Raw genomic sequence first — 24217 nt, forward strand, 5'->3', positions numbered from 1 at the left:
CAGAGACTGGAGTCTACAGACCGACAATCTTCATCTGAACATCACTGGCTCCAGATATGGATTTGAAACCGCCGGTGGGAACTCACACTTCATAACAGAAACTTCCTGTCTCTGTGTGTCCTCCTCTTGTGAGCTCTGTGGCTCCCCGCCCAGCCATTTTCTGTCACATCTCTCTCTCTTTCTCTCAAAAGACGTCTTTCTTCTTGTTTTATGGATTACACTGCATCAGCACTAATGTGTCTTTTCATTAATTATGGATGCAATTTTGTGCCCTTGTCCAACCTTTATTTATTCAAAAAGAGAACAGCATCTGAAGTCTGAACTGAGAAAGAGAAAAGAGGAGACGTGTAATCTCCTGCCACACCTTTTACACATTCATAGCTTAAGTCTCATTATTCGCATGGGCCTGATGCTCCGCAAACACACACAGCCCATCTGCCTTGAGAAACCCCTTGTAATGAATTCACCTGTCCTGGGAGCAGAGTAGTGGCCGCAGTCTGATCCGGGAGGCTCAACATAAATGACGAACCAAATCCATACAGATCCTGCGGAACGGAACGGATGGCAGAGGTCCATGCTGGGAATATGTGCTTTAGGGTTAGCAGGGCATCTCAAAGTAGCTTTTTTTCTCTCCCACAGGCACACGCACACACCGTTCCTCTCCCCGTTTCCCTTATTTCTCTCTAAAGCCCTCTCCTGTTAAACAAATTGCTGGTACAGGGATGTGTAGTCTGGGTTAGCTGATCAGGCTTTGATGTGAACAAGTCAGTAAGAGGTCATCCGTCTCTGAAAGCACTGCCGAGGGCTCCAGCGAGCTAATATACTTGGCATGGGCACAAGTAGAAGACAGAGAAAGAAAGATAGGTATATAGATAGACAGGGAAAAAAAGATTGAGAAAGGGAAGGGGAAAGAGGTATAACAAAAACTGGACTTGTATGGCATAAAAGCACAATTAACAATAGCAAAATGTAATTTTATTAAGCATGGAATTCATAAAATATGTTCAATAGTTATTATAATAATATGCACTGTTAAAAAAAACATTTATTATGATTTAGTTATTTAATTTCCTCTACCATGCAATGTGTGTCCCAATGCCTTTAAACGTAATGAGACATGGAAGACAAAGTCTATTATCCACACTAAAAAGACAAGCTTAAAGCAAGAATTTCCACGCTGGTCCAAAATGGTTTATGTGGTCTTGCTCAGGAGCCCATTTCTTTCCCAGTTGACCAAGAGGTTTTGCTGGCCTAATGAAGAGGCCCGATGGGAACCATTGCATTGCATGGACTTTTCAACAGGGATTTTTGTGTGTTTATTAAGTGTGTGTGTGTGTGTGTGGGGGGGGGGGGGGGTGTCCTTGTCAGTCGCATGATGATTATGCCAATTAATCTTGCTATGCGGCTGACAACATACGCTTATAATTACCATTTTATCCTGTAACCCTGTAATCTTCAGCTACCTCTCGCCATCTCACCAAAGAAGTTAAAAACTTATAACGGGAAACATTTATCAAATACACACTCGTTCCGTCTCTCCCATCATATACACATAAAACACCTTCATCTCACACCCGCCTGATGTCTTGGTTCATGCTGCGAGTGCTAGGCTGACTCACACACATACAGACATGTAGCCTCGCACCATTTCAGCAGGCAGCAACAGGAAAGTAGGAGATGGGGATTTTAGTGACTCATTAATTCTACCTAATTATTCTCCATGACATCCATTTCTGACATTTCCTCTTAGTGTTACAATTCAGTGACCTTAAACGTGAGCCCAGTGCTAACGGCTCTCTACAGTTCAATCCTGTGCTAAATGTGCTCCGAGCCAACAAACGCAGTGTTGACCATTAAAAACATTCTGTGCCTTATAAAGATGGGCCATGATGGGCCAACTAGTCCCCCAATGACTAACTAATCAATTAGGGACATTTTTTCTTCATTTAGCATTGAGAGTAGGGGTGTTAGAAATTAAACGTGGAATTAAATAAATAAGAAATTATATCATGTTAATACTACACAATAAAATACAACAATAAATGATCCAGTGTCAGCCAGTAACTGCTGACACTTCAAAATAGGAGGTGAAAATATTTCTCCTTAACACTGCCACCAGTCATTAAACAGAAAAAAGATGATGGTGCAGCACAAAGCTGGCTACTACTGCCACACAAAATTATGACAGAAGAGACGTCAAGAAAAAACTAAACAATCAAACAAAAGCCTGAAAAAAGTTAGCTTGCCAGTGACAGGGAACTCATGAAAGTGCATATGAGAGTTGGCTGGAAGTGATGCAGTAACTTAAAAAAAAAAAAAAAAAAAAATATATATATATATATATATATATATATATATATATATATATATATATATATAGCAGTTTTTTTCCTCAAACACATTTCACTTCAGAAGACATTGACTGTCATGATCGCTTAGCGTGGTTTTTGAAGCATCTAGCATCTCACAGAGATTAATTACTTATTTTCAAAAAATCATTGTTAATTTGAAGAAAGAAGGTAATAGATATCTGGGACAGCATAAATAATAAGAGTATCACTTAAGAGAGGAATTTGACTGATAGCTTTATTTTATTTATTCAAAACATCTATAGACATTGCAATGATACTGTTATTGTATTTTTTTGGCAACAACGATCATGCAGTGAAAATCTAGTATTGTGACCTTGTCCCGTCTCAAATATTGTGAACTTAACCCCTAATGCATTGTCGCTACATCCAAAAATATGTAGCCTATCTTAACTCTTTCCCTGCCAGCGTTATTTAAAAAAAAATAAAAAAATAAAAAAATAAAAAAAATTGCCAGGCACTGCTAGGGTTTTCATTTTCACCTACATTTAATAGCCCATAAAATATTGTTTTATGAATATCTGAGCATGCAATTTATCAAAAGAAAAAGCTGACCCTCTTCTTAAAAAAAACAAAAAAAAAAAAACATTTTATTCTAGCTAATTGCATTCTTTTTGATCAACACTTGAATATGGGTAAGTTTCATAAAAAAGCAACATTTTGAACAAAAAGCTGAGAAAATCATGTGTTTGTGAAAGACTGAATTAGATCCAGAACGATGATCAAACACAGATGGAGTAGATTGAGTCACACTCCTAATGCTTGCACAGTCCTTTAGCTCGTCCTTGGTCCACATTTCATTCAGTAAAATTAGGCAGTTTTGATTTATATGATGTTTATGTTGATGATCAAGTTATTTTTCATATGCATATGATTAAATAAGATCGCTTGTTTTACACCATCTTACTCGTGTGTTTTGATCAGGGGATTCAGTACTCACTCAGAAGATGTGTAATAGTGCCCCCTAGCGTCTAACAGTGAAAACACAGAATCCGAAAATTCCGTTTTTGGCCTGGAAGCAGCTTCTCACAAATAACAGAAAATTCTGTGTTTGGCAGGGAAAGAGTTAATCTCAAGTCAAATTGTCTTATCAGTTAAGTGTAAAAACTTTTTTTTTACTTTAAATATTAAGTTCATTCCATTGCACTTTTGTATTTCCTTAATAGTGAAGAAACAGAAACTATAAAAATTAATAAAATGAGCACAATGAGCAAAATGTTAAAATGATGGGACAAAGGTGAGGCTACAGCATAAAACAGCTTTCACAATAACATACAATTACAATGGGAAAAAAAGTCAGGTGAACTCAAAACCAACCTAATTATTCAGTTTCCTCAAGGCTAATTAGTCAAGTCGATTTGGAAAAACTACACTAGAGGATCATCTTATTCATGACAGAGACACAGCCAACATGATTCTAGCGGTGACCAGAGAAGGTGGGAGAGAGACAGACAGGCTGACTGACAGACAGAGACAGCGTGACACAGAGAGAGTGGCAAGTCCCATCAACGTCCTATTTGATCACGTTCATCGGCTACCCCCTTCCCCAGCGCAGCGGAGGGGTTAGATTTACCCAGTTTACCTACTTTCAGTACAACTGAGGAGCCACACACATTGATCTCGGCTGAGAGGGAATTGAGAGAGAAAAAGATGAAGAGCGAGTGAGAGAGAAAGAAAGAGAGAGAGAGAGAGAGAGAGAGAGAGAGAGAGAGAGAGAGAGAGAGAGAGAGAGAGAGAGAGAGAGAGAGACCATTAACTCTGCCGCTGTACAACTGTACAGCTATTGATTGATGGGGGTGATGCTGTTAATATTATTTATGGAGGAGCAGCTCCTCTGCTCTCTGCCTGAGCCACAGCCCATAATAAGCAATAATTGATGGCTCGGGAGACACAACTTCCCCCCGCACGACCCCAGAGCAGTGGGAACGAGACGGATGGCCTCCAACGCAGTTATGATTGATATTATCAGATTACATAAGCGGCTGACATGAGGCCAGGCCGGCCAGCTCAAGTGGGGGCATTGATTTTTGATTAGGACGGCACTCAACACATCATAGAGCAGGGAGGCAGGGGGAATGCACCCCGCAGGCCTGGATACGGGATGATTATTATAGCATGTCTGTGGCTGCTTCGCGGAGACGGTGGCGTTTTAGCAGGCTGTGCTGTGAGTGTGTACGTTTGCTAAACTTGGAGATATTAAAGACTACATATACAACAAACCAAAATAACTGAACCATAATAAGGAACTGAAGCCTTTCATTTGTCTGATGTAATTGTGCATATGGGGTTGTAAATAGGCAGGCCTGTAGGTCGTAAGTATGCATGTGTTTGTGTCTATGTCCATTCACGCACACTTATATCCGAATAGAGACACACAGATGTGTGCATCTAATTATCCCAAAGATAATAATACCACAGCTATACTATTAGACATCACATGGCACATGATGAGCATAACTGAAGTTACATTTATTCAGCCTCTCAAACCTCAAGCCTGTAGTTAGGTGGATTAAAGGTGAACGGTGTAATTTCTATCACTAGCAGCACCAAATGGAATTGCAAAAAATATGACTGTTTTCAAACAGGTGTGCATGGTTGTTGGTGCCAGACGGGCCGGTCTGAGTGTTTCACAATCTGCTCAGTTACTAGGATTTTCACACACAACCATTTCTAGGGTTTACAAAGAATGGTGTGAAGAGGGAAAAACATCCAGTTTGCGGCAGTCCTGTGGGCAAAATGCCTTGTTGATGCTAGAGGTCAGAGGAGAATGGGCCGACTGATTCAAGCTGATAGAAGAGCAACTTTGACTGAAATAACCACTCGTTACAACCGAGGTATATGGACTGCATTTATATAGCGTTTTTAACAGACCCTATGGCCATCCAAAGCGCTTTACATTTTTGCCACACATTTTTTTGCCACACATTCACCCATTCATACACCGACTGCGCCATCCAGCTCGTCGGGAGCAGCTGGTTAGGTGTCTTGCTCAAGGACACCTCGACACTTGGTCAGGTGGAACCGGGGATCGAACCACCAACCTTTCGGTTTGTAGACAATCTACATGAACCACTGAGCAACTGCCGCCCCAGTGCCGCCCTCCTGTACACTGCCGTATACAGCAAAGCATTTGTGAAGCCACAACACGCACAACCTTGAGGCGGGTGGGCTACAACAGCAGAAGACCCCACCGGATACCACTCATCTCCACTACAAATAGGAAAAAGAGGCTACAATTTGCACAAGCTTACCAAAATTGGACAGTTGAAGACTGGAAAAATGTTGCCTGGTCTGATGAGTCTCGATTTCTTTTAAGACATTTAGATGGTAGAGTCAGAATTTGGTGTAAACAGAATGAGAGCATAGATCCATCATGCCTTGTTAGCACTGTGCAGGCTGCTGCTGGTGAGTAATGGTGTGGGGGGTGTTTTCTTGGTACACTTTAGGCCCCTTAGTGCCAATTGGGTATCTTTTAAATGCCATGGCCTACTTGAGCATTGTTTCTGACCATGTCCATCCATTTATGACCACCATGTACCCATCCTCTGATGGCTACTTCCAGCAGGATAATGCGCCATGTCACAAAGCTCCAATAATTTCAAATTGGTTTCTAGTTCACTGTACTAAAATGGCCCCCACAGTCACCAGATCTCAACCCAATAGAGCATCTTTGGGATGTGGTGGAACGGGAGCTTCGTGACCTGGATGTGCATCCCACAAATCTCCATCAACTGCAAGATGCTATCCTATCAATATGGGAAATATGATATATATTTTTTAAGGCAGTTAATGACCCCTTACAAAAAAAGTATGCACCAAGTAGAATAGACTTGTAACTTTAGCTGGGCCATTTGCCTATAATAAGGGATGTTCACATTGTCTTTTGGGATGATCCCAATATAAAACATCCCTTTCAGACATAAATAAGGAGCTTCATATTCAAAATTAACTTATTATACAAAACCCTTGTGGAAACAGGGCATTGAAGACATTTTGCCCTTTACCCATGATTCTCTGCTTGACCCAAGCAACAGCTGGATGACTCCGTGTGGGACCACCATGACAGGCAGTGGCCATTAACGTGTCATTTCCTCCTCCTTTTATCTGAATGAAGAGTGACCTCTCCATTTGACCCCAGCTATCATAACATCCTCTGTTTAAAAATGGAGGCTATTCACTATGGAATAACAGTTATCAAACTGCCCAGAGGCTGCTCTCATCAGGCTAGTGATTAGAAATGATCACAAAAATGAAAAATGAATGGAAAATTAACCCCAAAATGAACTCACTCGCTCTTAAACACACTCACACACATTTGGCCATCTATCTTTTTCCTATTTTCTCAAGCTGCCCCCCCACCCCCATTTACTCATACACACACTCAGACAACGATCAGTCAGATGGCTCAGTAGTGGTCATCTTCAGTGTCCTCATGTTCTGTTTGAGGCCTGAGGAAATTTTAAAAGCTTAAAAACATTATTAGCATTGAAGCCAGGTTGATATTTAATGACATCCCATTATCTCATGAAAACTTAGAAACAATTTCCACATGGATTAAACTTCCTCTTTGAATTAATTTATGTTTGGGGTCTCAGAGACCCTATAGATATAAAACATTTATTATACACATGACAATTCAATTTAAATGTATATTATATTAATATAATGTATATTGTATTAAATGATATAGTATTTAAATTTGACCTCAAACAGAAACAGTGCTGTGACAAATAATTTATCATGACTGTTTATGCTGGGGTGTGTAAGTTGTTGCTAGGCTACCCATAACTTGAAAATATTTTAATGGTTTTATTTTTTACATGTTTTTAAAGAGGAAACCTCCAGGGGAGTTGGTTCACCCTCGCCCTATGACAGAGATCATGTCAAAATCTAGAGAGGTAACATGTTTAAGTTATAAAATGCCATGTATATTACTTATTTGAGCTATAAAAATCTAATACATGTTCAGCACAATGGACCAACTGTTGTGCATCTGACTATGCATGACCCCTCTAACCTTTCACCAAACACACACACCTCCCTGAGGTACCAGCTCAATTACTAGAGTCACATGAGTTGCACTCAGAGCCACAATTTTCTCAATGTGCAGTTTGTATAGAATGGTAGATGATCAAGTAACCAAAACATGCAGATTATAAATGAAAATGTGTTTGAAAAACATAATAAAGCACTCAAAATAGCTCAGTGTGCATGGTGTTACACGTGTATGTGTGTGTGTACGTGTGTGTGTGGTCCTGGTAAACCCTTCCTTATGGGGACAAACTACCCCCACAAATATGGTCCCCCGTTGGGAAAATGATTTGGTCCCCACGAGGAAAACCATTTATTTTTTTTATGTAAAGATGCAGTACGTTTTATGTGATGGATAAGTTTAGTAGAGTGTGGTAGAGTTAAGTGATAGAATATACAGTTTGAACAGTATTAAAATCATTATGTCTATGCAAAGTCGCCATAACACCCGATGTGTGTGTCTGTGTCAGTCTCTGTCTGTCTGTGTGTGTGAGAGAGAGAACCACACTCAGAGCTCACAATTAATGTATCCTCATCACTTCTCTGACAGCTTTCCTTGTAATACTTCTGTACTTTAGAATCACCTAATTATCTTCATTTCAGATGTCCTTGTGTGCCATATTTCTGCAGTTTTCTGCACTGGTTTACCATTCACATGGTATGACAGAGATGTACTGAAATTGGAACTAATTGCATTTGAGTTTATTCAATGAACAGCATTTGATTTTTATTTACACAGTTCATAACGGTAATTGAATACAAATAATAGGCAGGTATCTGCTCAGCCACCATGAGAACTGACCCTTGGCTGACCACCGTAAGAGAGACAAGGCCAGAGCTATGCACCACCTCACACATTAAAAACACTCTCAGCTAGTAACAAGAGCAGGTATTCATAACCATAATATTTCCAACATTCCAACTAGGTAACGTCTAATCAAAGCAGTGAGGAAAAAGAAGTCATTGAGGGAATGTTATTTTAAATTTTTTAATTTCCAAAATCTTTTCAGCCGACAGAGGTGAAACTCAGTTAGGTGAGAAGGTGAGAAGAGTGGGCTTAAATATGATTGATGACTTTTTTTCATAATTACATTCCAAACATTACAGAGTGGAAATCAGTGGTGGTGTTACCTTACCATTAACTACCTGAGTAAGTGCAGCTGGGTCTACTAACATGAATCAACGAATTCAAATCTTTCGTTTCCTAACACATTTTAAAGATGAGTCCTTCAGTCTTTGCCAAGTCAACTCTTAAAAATACTGAAATAAAATACAATTATTTAAACCAAACAAACCAAATAAAAATCGAACCAAAACAAATGGCAAAAAACAAACAAACAAACAAAAAAACAAACATCAAATAATACATAAAATAATAAAATTCAAATCCACACAAATAAATCTGCACAATTTGGACAATATGGCTATTTACAAGCCTGTGCTTTAAGGTTTGAAACACTTTAAAGGATTAGTTCACTTCAGAATTAAAATGTCCTGATAATTTACTCACCCCCAAGCCCCCATGTCATCTTCATGCCTGTCTTTCTTCAGTCAAAAAAATAAATAAATAAATAAAAAATATTGGGCTTTTACGTTTTTTGAGGGACTTCCAGGATTTTTCCTTTCCAGATTTTTTGTGAAGCAGAACACAAAAGTCGAGGAATTGTGATTAAAAAGTATATACGTTTTTATTTTTAAAAAATTACAGATTGTTTTGCTAGACAAACCCACTTCTTCGGCTGGGATCAGCACTTTAAAACTGCCTCGATTTGGACCTTCAACCAGTTGGTAGCAATTGAAGACCATTAAATGGAAAAAAAAATCCTGGAATGTTTCCCTCAAAAAGCTTATTTTAGAACTGAAGAAAGAAAGACATCTTTGAAGACATGGGGTTGAGTAAATGATCAGGAAATTTTATTTCTAACGTGAAATAATCCTTTATGGTTGATGGTTTACGGTTTAAGGCAAGGCTCAAATGTTCAAGTCAATCTCGGTCCAGTGGTTTATTGTGGGAGGGCAGAAATGATTAATTTAGACATGATTGGGTTTAATTCACCCCAAGATGACTCACAAATCAGCCTCTATGGATTATCTGCTCAAAGGATCTATTGTGCTGAGTTGAGGGTCATGATATTGGCCTGAACTCTAAAATTTATACCACTGAACTAAAAGGCTTTAATACGCGTGTTAATGCAACGCATAATGCTTTTAAGGAATACATATTAGAACACATCACCTTTAACATAGCTCTTTTCATTATGGAGGATAATTGCTGGCTTCTAAGCTATGATCAGGAACTTTGACTTTAGGTACAGCTGTAGATATTGTCAATTAATTAGTAGTGTCAATTAAAAAAGATGCATTTTATCCACCATGGGACAAAAGAAAAAAGATCATTAATCATTCAAAATTAATATTCATCTCAGAGAGATTACAGAAAGTTGCAAGTATGCATAGAAAGCAAGGCCAGGCCAAACCTTCAGGAGGTTGAACACAGGCCTGTTCACTGCAGGACAGTCTGCATGATTAATGACCTCCAATTAAAGGCTGGATGACAGATTTGACATTCATATGATGCAGTCCCCAAAGATAACCTTCTCTCTCTCTCTCTCTCTCCCTCTCTCTCTCTCTCTCTCTCTCTCTCTCTCTCTCTCTCTCTCTCTCTCTCTCTCTCTCTCTCTCTCTCATCGTCTGAGCCAGTGCTGCCTCTAAACATCAGCAATGACAGATCTAAAATGCTTTAAAGCTGGACGTCAAACAGCTCAACATTTTTCTTTAGTCAACATCATCTATTGATGTCCAAGCGGACAGGCTGTCAAATAGGACTGCACTGTTGCAAAACCCACATGGAAGACTAAACTGAGGATTGACAAAATGATGCACATATCTGGAATTGTTCCAAAACAACACCACACAAATCTCTTATCAGCTGCTTTAGATTTTTATATTTACTGTTTATGAAGAGAACATCTGTGTGGGACACTTTGTAAAAGACCAAAAACATGGGACCCTTTATATTAAACGGCTTTAACAATATAATAATAATAATTATTTTATTATAAATAATTATTGGGGTGGACGTTTGATAGAGTATTTCTGTGCCAAAAATACTCCTTCCGGTTTCTCACAAGTTTCGGAGAGTTTTTTTTCGAGTATGGCTCAACTTGACGTTAATAAGAGCAGAAGGTCCCTTGTATAGGCCATACAGGCTCTTCTCCCGGAAGGGTGCGCGCGTGTGACTAGAGCGAGAGAGGAAATGCACGCCCATAAACACTCTCAGCTGCAGATCCAGTTGTCTGTGAACACTTCTGTCACGCCGAGCTCCACTTTATTCCTATGGGTGACATCAAGCGACTTCAACGCTTCAGCAAAGCATTCCGGGAAGGCAGCGCTGCATTTGAACCGATTTGAACGCAGAAATGACGGGAAGCTTCACAACATCGCTTCCGTTCGCGGCGCAAAGTGGATTTCCACGCCACTGCTGTCACAGGACTTCACCAAATCATACCAAAGAAGTGTGTTTTTGACAGAGCGGTCCCAGCGATAAAGGTTCGGTCCTGCTTTGGAAGCAGCCGTTGAGTAAATCTGCTTCAAATGTCTATGCTGCTGGCTCGTTGCATGAGTAAACATCAGTAAACGTCATGATCGCGTGCTTCGTCATTCAAATGCGCGGTTACTCCATTGTTGTTCTATGTATAACGTTACACTAGTCTGACGTGCAAAACCGTTTTGCTTGCTACTGCTAAGATTTAGTTGCATACAATAGTCCATAAACCGAATCATGTCCTCATAAACTGCGAGTAAACACACACAAATGTTGACAGGCCACTAAATACAGTACATACCACAGAGACGGACGTCCTGCTGTTGCTGTTTCTCCTGTTCAATTTATTTCAGCCACCGAATCTGATTCTGGATCATATATGTATTAGCTGAGATAGCCATGAGTTTCTCCACGCTTGAGGACGCACCGCTTTGTTCGCTTTTGTCATTCTTTAGCTCCACCCACACGATACGCCTCCAGGTGCTCGGTTTTTTCCGGAAAGACTCGGTACAGCCTATATTTCTTTTGTAAATATAATAAAACTAAAGACTTTTCAGAGATATGAAGGATGCAATACTATAGGTACTCAACATTGACATGAGATTGACTGAAACTGAGTGTTCCACCCCCCCCCCCCTTAAATAAATAGTTAATATCATGAACTTACTGTATACAAAAAACCTTTTACATTGTACTATAAGTACAAGGTAAAACATCTATGTATATATTGTCCTTGTTACACGTTACATGTACTTACCATAATAACAGAAAATTATGCATAATTACATGGAACCAACCCTCAACCAAATCCTAATCCTACCCTGACCCTATGGTAAGTATATGTTGTTAATTAATATTACTTAGTACTTAAATGTATAAATTACATTGTAAACCTTACCCGTATCTTACTTCAATAGCAGTAAAAGTGTTTTGCAATACAACAAACACAATAGCTACATTGTAGACTTCGTTTTTTTTTATTATTGAAGCAAGTACATAGTAGTTAAAGACACCTGATATAATGTGCGACCAAACTATGAGGTCAGTCTTCCTTGCACTGAATTATTTCATTATAAAATCTGGCAGGCAGATACCACAACGCTGAAAGGATCAGAGAAGAATGCAAAACTTTGGATCCTAGTATTGTTCAGGGGCCAAATACATTAGAAGATCTTAAGGCTTCTTTTGTCTCAAAAAAACACCCTTAACAATCAACATTTCTAGAAGTGAGAGAGAGAGAGAGAGAGAGAGAGAGAGAGAGAGAGAGAGAGAGAGAGAGAGAGAGAGAGAGAGAGAGAGAGAGAGAGAGAGAGTATACAAGGCCATGCAAGAGGAAGAGAAGGGGAAAAAAAATCTGCCAGCAATTAAACACAGACAGCGTTTTTTACTTAGGGAAAAAGTAGCTGTTGTACTCAGAGCTGGAGCTGCCCGTGGGCAGCCGCGGAAGTGTCATTAAAAGGAGAAAGGATGCGTGAACAGCTGTTTTCAGTGCTGGCTTACACTGCCTGCCATGTTTCCCTTTTGTAGTCACAGTGCGGGAATACCACAAGCCTCTGCCACGCCCGCCAAACTACACCTCACATGGCTAACATATGCCTTTGGATGAGGAATAGAGACCAAAGACTGAGAGAAGGGGTCTAGGAGAAGAAAAGGCGGGAAAAAACGACACGCTATTGAGCTTACAGTAGCCTCGTGCTGACTCGTGTAGTGGTGGTACAGTTAGTCAGTGACAGCATGATCTCCCATTCTACACAGCATGTGCGCTGTATTTAATGGGCTACCTTTTATAGAAACATGATTGATGTAATGCAGTAATGGGGCAAGAGTAAATATAAAAAAATTGTGTAGCCAAAAACTACACAACCATTCAAAAGATTGGGGTTATGTTATAAGGCTATGTTCAGACTGCAGGCAAAAGTGGCTCAAATTTTTCTTGCACATATGTGACTCAGAAAAGTTACACTATTAAATATATATATATATATATATATAAATAATAGTGTGAACAGAACAAATAATATGGAATCTGATCTTTTCAATTCTGGCTTGGGTCACTTCCATATGTGCTCCTAAATCAGACACAGGTCTGATGTTTTGATATGCGGCCTCTGACTTAAAGTTGCATAAATTCTGATATGACTTTTCAGACTCTAGATCAATGGTCGGGAACCTATGGCTCACGAGCTACACCTGGCTCTTTGACAAAAATATGTGGCTCAACAAGTCTCTCTCCTTTTACCAACAAATGATCGATAAAAAAAATTAGACACATCAACATAGATCCGCTCTCTGCAGAAAAAAAAGCAGCCAATTACAATTCCCTTGTTACATACAGCCTAGAAGTTAATGAAAAGTTTATGGTAATAATATTCAAGTTGTACCGGCCTCGTGTCACGTGTCGCAACAGCAATCAACTAACCACATGCGTTTCTGTGGAATACTGTTCCTGCACTGGGATTCAAGCAGCTCTAGCTCGTTCAAGATGACCGAAAACCTTTTACATTTTTAGAACAGCAGTGGAAATGTAAAAATAGAGGCTGTCAGTGTTGCCACAGTTACTTTAAAAAAGTAATCTGAATACTGATTACTTATTTAATAAGAAACTTAGTTTATTTTAAAATCAAGTAATCTGTAAAGTAACTAAGTAGTTTATTAGTTAGTTAATTAAGTTACTTTATTAGTTACAATCAGCAGTTTGTAATCTCACCCTTGCAATCTCAACATAGAAATGACGACCGTTTTTGCCAACACTCACTTTATTGGAAGTGCATTTTTAACAGTAATGTCAACAATGTATATCCTGACATATTAAATTGAAATTAAAAAATTATTTCCTGAAAAAAATACTCTCCCCGACATGCAAGAAAGATTAAATGTTTTACTAAGGAAAATGACTAAAATAGTAACTCACAGTGACTTGGATAAGTTCCCTTAATCTGATTACTGGTTTGGAAATAGTAACGCGTTATCATCATCATCAACTTTATTTATATAGCGCTTTTACAATGACGATTGTTTCAAAGCAGCTTCACGGAGTTAAACAGGACAAAATTTCAACAAAATTTGATTTGGCTATACATTCGTTCTGGAGAAGACAGTGATGTTATCAGCTTATTTTAATTTATCATAGAGCGACAATGTTGGCAGATCAGTATTATAGTTTATAGAATTAAATAAGACCTAATAAATTAATTGTATTAGTAATCTAACACGTTATAAATTAATTAATTTATAACGCATTGGATTACTTGTTACTGGAAAAAAGTAGTCAGATTAGAGTAACGTGTTACTAAGTAACTAAGTTACTGGCCTCACTGGAGGCTGTTAACAATTTTATAAACCCTTTAATTGAAACTGGTGCAAAGAGACATTTCAAAACATTTCACCTGCTGGTACTTTTGCTTTTGCCACAGAGACCCTAGTGATTAACCCTCGGGCAGATTTCAGTTGACAAAAATAAATAATAAAAGAGCGGTAAGTTACGAAAGACAACTGAATTATTGGCAGGATGATAGTAGCCTTTGTCTTCGGTTGCACGCCTAAACAGACAAATAAACACAGAAGTATATCAAAATGCAAACTCGAGTATTCACATAAACACAGTAGATGTAAGCATTGTGTGCGTTCACACCAAAAAATAGGATGTATAACTCCACTTCACAGTAAAAGCCCTAAACATTTAATTTCATACTGCAAATTATTTATTTTTAGCTGCATATTTGTTTTTTAGTTATGGACCTAATAATTACTACTGTTGAAATTTTATTTTTAAAGCTGCAGTCTGTAACTTTTTGTGCTCTAGCGGTAAATAAACAGAACTGCATGCATCTTGCGGAAGAACCTTGCAGCCGGATCTACTTCTCTCTGTTTAAGTCTATGGCAGCTCACGCAGGGACTGTGCTCCTCCGCAGTGATACCTACTAGTCCGGCCTGAAATAGTACCTATATAAACACTTTATATATAGTTTTTTTTTATTTTACTGTGGCTCTTTTTGTAAATCTTTAACACAAAAAAAGTTAAGGAGCGCAGCTTTAATTAAATTTTTTTAATAATAATTTTATATATATATATATATATATATATATATATATATATATATATATATATATATATATATATATATATATATATACACATTGTAATACAGTTCGTAGATGGGAAGGAAGGAGGCGGGAACCGGCGAACGGTCAACAAACATTTATTTAAAGTAAAGAAACAAAACGAAAGTAAAACCGCGGACAGCCCCTCACGGACGACTGCCCGCAAACACCCACACAATAAAACGTGGGCAGCCCCTCACGGACGACTGCCCACAAACACATAAACAAAACTAAACATAAAACCCAGGCCTGGTCCTCTCTCGTCTTCCGCTGTCCTTGCTCCTCCTTATATGTTCCCGTCACATGGCCGCGAGACGAGACCGGTGTGCCACGCAGCTGGCACTCGTGAACGTTAATCACCGGCCCGCTCTCGCGGTCCCTCGCCCCGCTGCTTGCCACACCACACACATATATACACATACATACATACATAATTTTTTATTTTATTTTTATTTTTTACTGTGGCTCTTTTTGAAAAATGCATTAACCAAAAATAAAAATAAAATGTCTCTCTGGTCAAAAAAGGTTCCTGACCCCTGCTCTAGATCAACATTTGTCTCACTTCTGCACTGATAGCAGTCAATCCCAAGATTTGACATCGGCCTGTTGGTAGTTCGTGTGAAATACATCAGTGAAGATAGTCATTGGAGGGACGGTGTGCTGAAAAAAATTTTACTCATAGTTTTTACAGTCACAAGCAAAACTTAAGGGAAAAACTGTATGAGAAAATACAATCTCCTTACTACAAATTAGCTGGTTTCTGCGCCATATCACCTTATAGTCAAATATATTGACTATATTGAAAACAGAAAACATGTAAACATATTTCACAATATTACTGTCTTGGTGAGCATAAGATACCTTTTTTTTTTTTAAACAAAAAACACTGACTCAAAACTTTTGTACAGCATTCTAAGTATTTTTCATATGCTGCCTAATGCTCAACAGAAATTTTGTTTCACTTGGCGATCACACTACAGCTATTTTTAAACATTTGTATAAGCCGACAAAGGTTGACAGCAGCCTCAACATTGGTGGTTGGCAGCAAAGAGTAACTTGCGACACATACCATGCATACATTCTAATAAAACATACAGTTATGTGACAAGTTGTCTTGTATACAGCACATATGAACTCTCAAAATTAGCTTGTCCTGAAATTTAAGTTTTAGTCACTACAGTTATAGAATGTAATTATCCTATTAAACTTTTCATTTTCAATGTTGTGACTTAAATGGTTTTGCTGACATACCAGCTGCATCCAGAGTTAAAGAGAGCCTGTAGAACAGGAGAGGAGTGTGATAAAGTGACCATCAGTGCCACTCAGTAACGAACCCACCTGTAGTCTGCAAGTCATTATGCTGGGGTCACGGGATATCCTCCATGTAAACGCACACTCACTTCACTTCAAATTGGGTGTAAAGATGCCATTTCCTCTCATTCGCAAACTGAAACACCTGTCCAGGAATGGGATGTGACGTCGCCATGGTACCCTGCCATCCATTACAGTATGTTCCCACTGCCTACAGATGAAAATGCTGAAAGAAGATTCAAATATTTAGATAATGTACCATCTGATAGGATGATGTATGTTGTACAGCATAAAAAAATATAAATTGCTCCCTTTATTTACATTTTAATTGCTAAATATATACTACTGTTTGAAAGTTTAGGGACAGTTTTAATTTTTAGGTCTCTATAAGTTTACCAAGTCTGCATTTTTTGTTTGATCAAAAATACAGTAAAACTGTAATAGTGTGAAATATTCTGTCACATGTTAATCACTATTATACATTCCATACATTATCATAGAAAACAAAGTGCTGCTTAATATTTTTGTAGAAAGTTTAAAAATAGAAATCTTCTAACAATGAAAATGTCTTTACTGTTTTTTTGTTTTAAGACATTATAATTTCTTTAGAAAAATCTTACTGACCCCAAAATTTTGAGCAGTATTATAAATGTTATGAAAAGAAAAATGTTTGTCTTTAAATATTGATTAAAGAGGCGATATTTTTTACCAAGGCCAATTGCCATGGCATTGGCAATCTTAAATTACAAACAGACTTTCAAACATAGTTTAAAAAAAAGTTTAATAAAATAATAAGAATTTACTACATCATATTAATACTCTGACCGACACAATGAAAAATTTGAAAACACCACAATAAATACAATTTGACAATGTGCATTTAGAATGTGTCTTCATGAAAGCTGAGCTGTTAGAACAGTAAAGGCCCTTTCACACCGGACGGGTGACGAAAAAGCGAAACCAATAAGCGAATATTTCGCATGCAAATATTTTGCGTCAAAACCAGTCAGATCAGCCGCGACACAAATTTCCGACGTTTCAGAGATCCAACATTCCAAAAAATTTGCGGCGCCAGCTGAGAAAACACAGGCACTTCATCATTCAGTGAAGACAAGCTTTTCATTTTATTTAAAGGATCGAGAAGAAGGTTTTGGGTGCAGCCAGTCTTAAAGAACAGAGAGTCTGAAGGGGAGTCTGCTAATCTTGTACAGGCTTTATCATGGCCGGTTTATCAAGCTTTATCAAGTTTATCAAAGCTTTATCAAGCTTTATCATGGCCGGTTCTGCACTTACTTTTTTGTAAAGTCTGTGGGACAATTTGAGGAGCTCATCCCGAGACAGCAGCGCATCTGACGAGACATACCGCGCACTTCCAAGGAATCAATCGATCCGACCAGATGTTTCCAGTCAAGTCACAAAGAAAACATTCAAGTGCCACAGACGTACTGATGGCAACACGTTCAAAATAAATGTTGTTTTATTGGCGCAGCACATTCGCGTTCGGTGTAGAAGCGCTCATTACACAAACACACTGTCAAAAAAAATTGGTTGGTTGTTGTGGGTTTAACTTAAAAAAAGTAAGTAACCTGGTTGCCTTAACATTTTGAGTTTATTGAAATAAAAAATTTGAGTTGATGCAATGAAAGAAATTTGTTTAATACATAGAAACTCAAAATATTATTGTATCTGAACCACATAAAAAATGTGATAAATCATGAAAATAGCACTATTTGGCATGTTTCACTGCATCGTCACAAATAAAACACACACAATTACCCAATATGCTTACAAAATCTTTTAATAATCTTTTAATAAAGGTTGTCGAATCTCAAAAAAATGTTCATTGTATTCACTAAAATTTTTAATTTCAATGAACTCAAAATTTAAGGCAACCAGGTAACTTTTTTTTCTAAATCATTTTTTGCAGTGCAGCTGATCAAAAAATAAAACCATTGCGTGAATTATTCACACGTCAAAATCGCGTCCAGTTTGAAAGGGCCTTAAGATGAAAAAATAACTCTTAATCATGTCATTTTTGGTTATTTTTATTCCACAAGAATTTGCTTGAACCGAAGAATATATTTTTTTTCATTTACAGTTGCACACCATTGCAAGTCCTCTTTAGTCATTACTCGTTATGACAGAATACTTCAGAAATCTGGCTCAGTTTTTATACAGTACACACACACTGCTATCACAACAGATGACGATAGAATATGAAAGAAACTTGTATCACTTCCAGAAAATGGAATTGCTTTCATTTCCAATATTAAAATCTGCAATTCATTTTTTTTAAAAATTGGTTATTAATGACACTAAGACGACGTATAAACAGAGACTCATTTTATTCTGCGCCACACCTCTGCTAACCCTGAAATAACTTACAACCCAAGGCCTGTTTGACACCACACACCTCACAATCCCCCTTCACCTGACATGCTTCTCCGCACTAAATCACAGGAGCTGCTGTGACCGCGCTGACATGCTAGATATGGCCTGCAGTCACAGCACTCAATCAGCCGCACTGCGATAGAGCTCCGTCCAGCGCCCTGTGTTCCTCCAGCAGAAGAGCAATGAGAAACAGACAGCACGTCCACTCACATGGATAAAGAGATCAACACGGACATATAAAGAATGATGGGAACTTTTTATGGATCTAGATCATTAACAGTACACTGCACAAAAAGAAAACAAGTCATAAAACTTAGTATTATATACAACACTATTAAAGAATCTGCATAGGTCTATACTTTTCAGAAAAATACTATAGGTGCCAAATGTAGCAGTTACTGTTTTGTGTATTTGTGGTGAATGAATTGAGACCGTCCCTTGTTTGGACCACATATCACTACAGCAACAAAAATACATTTTAAACTACTAGAAATCTGCCCTGATTTTTTTTCTGAAGTTTTTTTGAACTTGAAGTTGTGAATTAGATTTGGTTATTGTGTTATTCTTTTTACAGCCTTCACAAAGGTATTATGATTCCCTTTAAAAGTTTGGGGTCAGTGAGATTAATGTTTTTGAAAGAAAGCTGCATTTTATCAAAAATATAGAAAAAAACAGCATTTATTTACTGATGTCTATGTAATTATAAAATGTTTATTCCTGTGATGTCAAAGCTGCATTTTCAGTGTCACATGTTCCTCCGAAATCTTATGATGATTTGGTGCTAAATATGTCTTATTATTATTAATGTTGAGAACAGTTGTGCTGCTGTGATGCAATTTTTTTTCAGAATCATCTCTGACGAGTAGAAAGTGCAACAGAACAGCATTTATTTGAGAAAAAAAAAACAAAAACAAAAAACATTTACTGCCACATTTGATTAATTAATGCACCCTTGCTGAATAAAATAAACATAAAAAACACTGAACCAGAACTTTTGAACTAATGTATAACAGATACAGGTTACAGAAGCCAGCTGACGCAACCAGGCACCTGCGCAGACCTTACCGTATGTATGCCAAACAGGTGTATTTACAGCAGGTGTTTTCCCAGAAAGCTGGAATCAGTCTTAATGCAATCCTTTGGGTAGGCCATGACGAATTAACAAGAAATCATACACAAAAACCAACAGTTGTACTCAAAACACGCTGCTCACCTGCAAACAAACCAACCCAGAGCTGGCAAACAGAATAAACATGGCAAGTCATTCATACAATCACGCAGCCACACAAACACAGATGTGAGCAGCTCATGATTGATCAGTCTCTGGATCGCAAGCGCAGCCACACACACATCCAGCAGTTCTGGAATGTCTGATAAAATGATATTAATTCCACACATTAATGAGATTAATGAATTTCAATAGTGGGAAGACAAGAGAAGTACGTTTTCTTTTTGTCTGGACCTGAAATAATAACACAAAGGCAATTACTGCGCATCCATCAATCTGCAGCAGACAGTCTAATTATCTCTCCATTTCTGAAGCACTTGCAGTCCTATAGCACTCATTTGTATTCTTTGATATGTTATTTTTTCATTAATAGTGGGATGCATTAGGGCTGCGCAGATGAGTACAGTGGGACTCAGATGTTTCAGAATCATGATGGAGTTTTTCACCAGTCCACTCTGAGAGGTGCCGAATTCTGATGATTGATGATGATGTCACCAGGTGAGGAATTGCCGTCCCTGCAGCTATGGATAAGTCATTGTTTCCCTGCTACAGGAAATAAAGCCATATCTACCACCTAGAATCAGGCTTATAATTCCTCTGCCAGGAGTCTTCATTTACATTGCTCAGTCTTGAAAAATAAAGTGTTTTTGTAAATGGACCAGAACTTATAGAAAGTTCCACTTTCAACACAGGCCACGGTGCATCATCTTTTGAAGCTGTTACCTCTTGTAATGGCACTGCAAATATTATAGCAGATTTAATAATAATAATTTTAAAAAAAATTAGCAACCAGGTTGGTTACTTGTTCCTTTAAAATAGAAATTTGAGTTGATGCAAAGAAATAGATTGGTTTAATCAGTAGAAACTCAAAATTCTGCATCATCTGAACAACATTAGTGAATCTGATTTGACAAAAGAAAAAAAAAGTGATAATTCATAAAAAAATATATTTTTTACTGTGATGCCAGGGCAAATAATCAGTGGATATTTAGTCATTTTTAAATTATTAACATAGGCTGATGACCATGGGCCTGTATCATGATGGTAGCTTAAACTCAGGGTTAAAGGATTAGTTTCGAGTTGACAAAACCAAACCATTGTATTAAGGCTTTGTTGGTCCCATGATGCTGATCACCAGCTTTCTTTGTCAACTCAGGCTTTGATCCTGAGTTCAGGAGTTTAGCTGTAACATCAGTAGTGAACAGCCAATCACACGCTGTGGAACTGAGATTCACTTCTCGCGAGACAAGCAGTGAGATTAATTTCTCTCTTCTGCAGAATATTGCATGATTGAAAAATATTAAGAATTAAAAAAAAAATACACAGCAAGAAGAAAAGCTGACTATGAAAGAGGACAACTTAAAGAAAAAATAGTATACATCAATGCAAGTAAAAGTTATGAAGTTAGTTTAGCTGATATAGAGAAAATTGAACATTTAAGCTCAGTAAGCTTCTTTTTTTAATAGGCTAGTTTTATTTATTGATTTGAAAGATTATTCATATGACTTTATGCAGGTGATGTTATATATATGACTTGTGTATTAATTTTAACAAAGTGCCTATTAATGATTGATTAACTAAAATGATAAATGTGTAATTGATTAAAGGTATAATTACATAAATTATATCTAAATATCTAGCCAGCTAAACCAGCTTCATGGTACAGGCCCCACTGCTTGGTTGATAAACAGAAGTGTTTACCTCCCCGCTTTGTCTATTCTAAACTGTAAACAGTTTTGTAAGTGAATTGTAAACAATTTTGGTTTTAAAATGCTTTGTAAAATGACTAAAATGTAAAATAAATTTGTGCAAGTTGTGTATAATAAGTTATGTCAGCATTAGTCTTATTAGTTTATGATTGAATAATAATAATAAAAAAATTTTATTTGTTAATATTATTGAATTAAGTATTAATAATTATTAGGGGTGTCCCCGACTAAGGATTTACACATTCGAATCAGAATTGTCGAATCTTTCTACAGTCGACCAATAGTCAAATCATCTGTGTGTGTGTGAATCGGTTGGGAGGGACACAACGCTAATCAGCAGGCGGGGTAAACTACTTTTATTTTCTTTTAAGACGGGTGCACACTGTGCGATTTTGGCCACGATTTGGCCGTCTGAGACAAATTTAGCAAATCCTAAAAGATTCCTCAGATCCTAGGCTAAAATCTGACGTCTTAGGTCGTTAGTTTGACATGTTCACCGGCAGCCGATTAATGAGCGTTGCGATCAAATTTTACCTCAGACAAAATTCTGGCAGTGTCAGAAGATTTGGCACAGAATCCTGCAGTGTGACTTCTCCTACGACAAGAGTCAAATATCTCAGTTTTTCAAGACAAACTATGACCAAAAAGAGTGCTAGAGATTTCTTTGTAGCCAGCATTTCAGTCCCGGGTGTAATGCAGCTCACTGTCACCAAACATGTCATTCATTGATGATATATAACTCCGGACGAGTTTTCTTGTGCGCGTCCATTTTTAGCGCGCCTTCACTATCGTGCAGTCTGACATTAATGCCAACTGAGATCATACAGTGTGACATGGCTTACATCGGGGATCATGTTCGTACAGTCTGACAAGGGACATTCGCAAGGGATTTTGAAAAATCGCACAGTGTGCAGGACCCATTACACACTGCACACAGCAACAACTTTTAATAAAGCGACAAAAACTGCCTGCCAACTGACAGACGAACTGACAATGGCTTTCTTACTTAGGTTCAAATAAAAGGTAATGTGGTGGATAAAGATTCGTAAAATGTTTTCTCATATCATTTTAAAGCCGTGATCGAAATACAGAATCTCACAAATATATATAAAATATTTTTTTTTTATAAATAAACCTTAAAAGAATACCTGCCTTGAAAGGAAAAGAACACTGAGTGCATTTACATGCACGTTCTTAAGCCGATTGTGCCTAAAGGGGGTCGCACACCAGACACGAAGCTCAGCGCCGCGTCTCAAGTATCTCACACCGGACGTGAACATTATATACGCGCAAGCTCAATTTAAATCGGCTTCTGACAGAAGAGCTGCACGATAGGTGTATCTTGTAGCACACGGTGAAATCAGTATGTACATTGACGATTTGAGGGAAATATAGTATAAATTTAATATAAAACCTTGAAATGGCACTCTGTGGCACGGCAGGATTTTAAACAACTTCCTGAATTGCCGCGGACAGGCACCGAATGCCGCCACCGGTGTGTGTACATTCATTGAAAATGTGTTCGAATTTTAAAGGTGCAGCGCGTCCGGTGCGAAGCTCAGCACCCTTAAAGGGGTTGCACACCGATAACACCCGCAAAGATTCGATTGTGAGATCGGTGGCCGAATCCGGTTTCGCATATCGATGCATCGAATCTTCGGTCACCCCTAAAAATTATTATTAACTTATACATCTAACTATCTGTCTGCAAACAATCTCTTAGACTGAAGTAAACCACACACCGAAACATAACTAAAGTGCCATTTTGTCTCTTGGCCCTTGACCGTATAAATCTCACCCATTCAACAAATCCTTTTATTGGTTCTTTGCATAGACAGCTGCAAAAATAGCCTCCAAAACCATATACTCACTTCCCTAAAACAAACATGGACATGCTGCAGGGGAATTCTGCAACAATTATAATAAAGAGGACATTTTTTCCTTACTGCACCATTTCACTTCAGGCTAATTGAGTGTTGAGTGAGAAGGTACTTCCTGGTTCACTCTTACAAATGAGGAGGAAAATTTTGGTGATTTTATTCTCCTCAGTGGCCCATTGTCCGAGTATGAACACATACCAAAAGGCTTGAACATTTCTGTCTGCTTTGATTTACGATGGCCTACTGATCCTCACACGAATTCATTTGGTTTGTGGCAACTGTAAGCAGGGATCACAGTCTGAGCATTTACTTAGGAAACACAATCTGGCAAATATCCCAAGTGCCAATTATAGCTAAATATGCTTTTCATTTTTCATTACCATGTTTGTGGAACATAATGCGCAAAGCCGCATCACATGAGTCCAATTCAGTTTCCATTCCAGCAGCGAGAGGATAATAAATAAATATTTCAAAGCCATTAGGGGTTGGAAGAGCTCCATACAAGGGACGAGACAGCGTTATGATGTGTATAGTGTTTCAATAGAGGGTTGTCCTCAGGGCACAGACAGTCAGTCTGATAAACACTCTACATGCACATCTCAGCTTTCCATTAAAGGTTGCAGGAGTCGACATGCAAGTGTGCGGCAGACGCG

General features: G+C 38.1%; 1 long non-coding RNA gene across 2 annotated transcripts in view; it reads right to left on the reverse strand.

Annotated features, from left to right (window-relative positions):
- LOC137071935 (uncharacterized) overlaps positions 1–24217 on the reverse strand; it is a 138627-nt gene that overhangs the window by 12197 nt on the left and 102213 nt on the right. Inside the window, exon 3 of one of the 2 annotated variants that reach the window (XR_010904556.1) lies at positions 16384–16567. This is a non-coding gene — a long non-coding RNA (uncharacterized lncRNA). Of the gene's footprint in view, positions 1–16383; positions 16583–24217 lie in introns of both variants that reach the window. The other variant, XR_010904555.1, reaches the window with a different exon arrangement.

Source organism: Pseudorasbora parva, chromosome 1 (assembly GCF_024679245.1).
Source record: "Pseudorasbora parva isolate DD20220531a chromosome 1, ASM2467924v1, whole genome shotgun sequence".
In the NCBI taxonomy this organism is placed as follows: domain Eukaryota; kingdom Metazoa; phylum Chordata; class Actinopteri; order Cypriniformes; family Gobionidae; genus Pseudorasbora; species Pseudorasbora parva.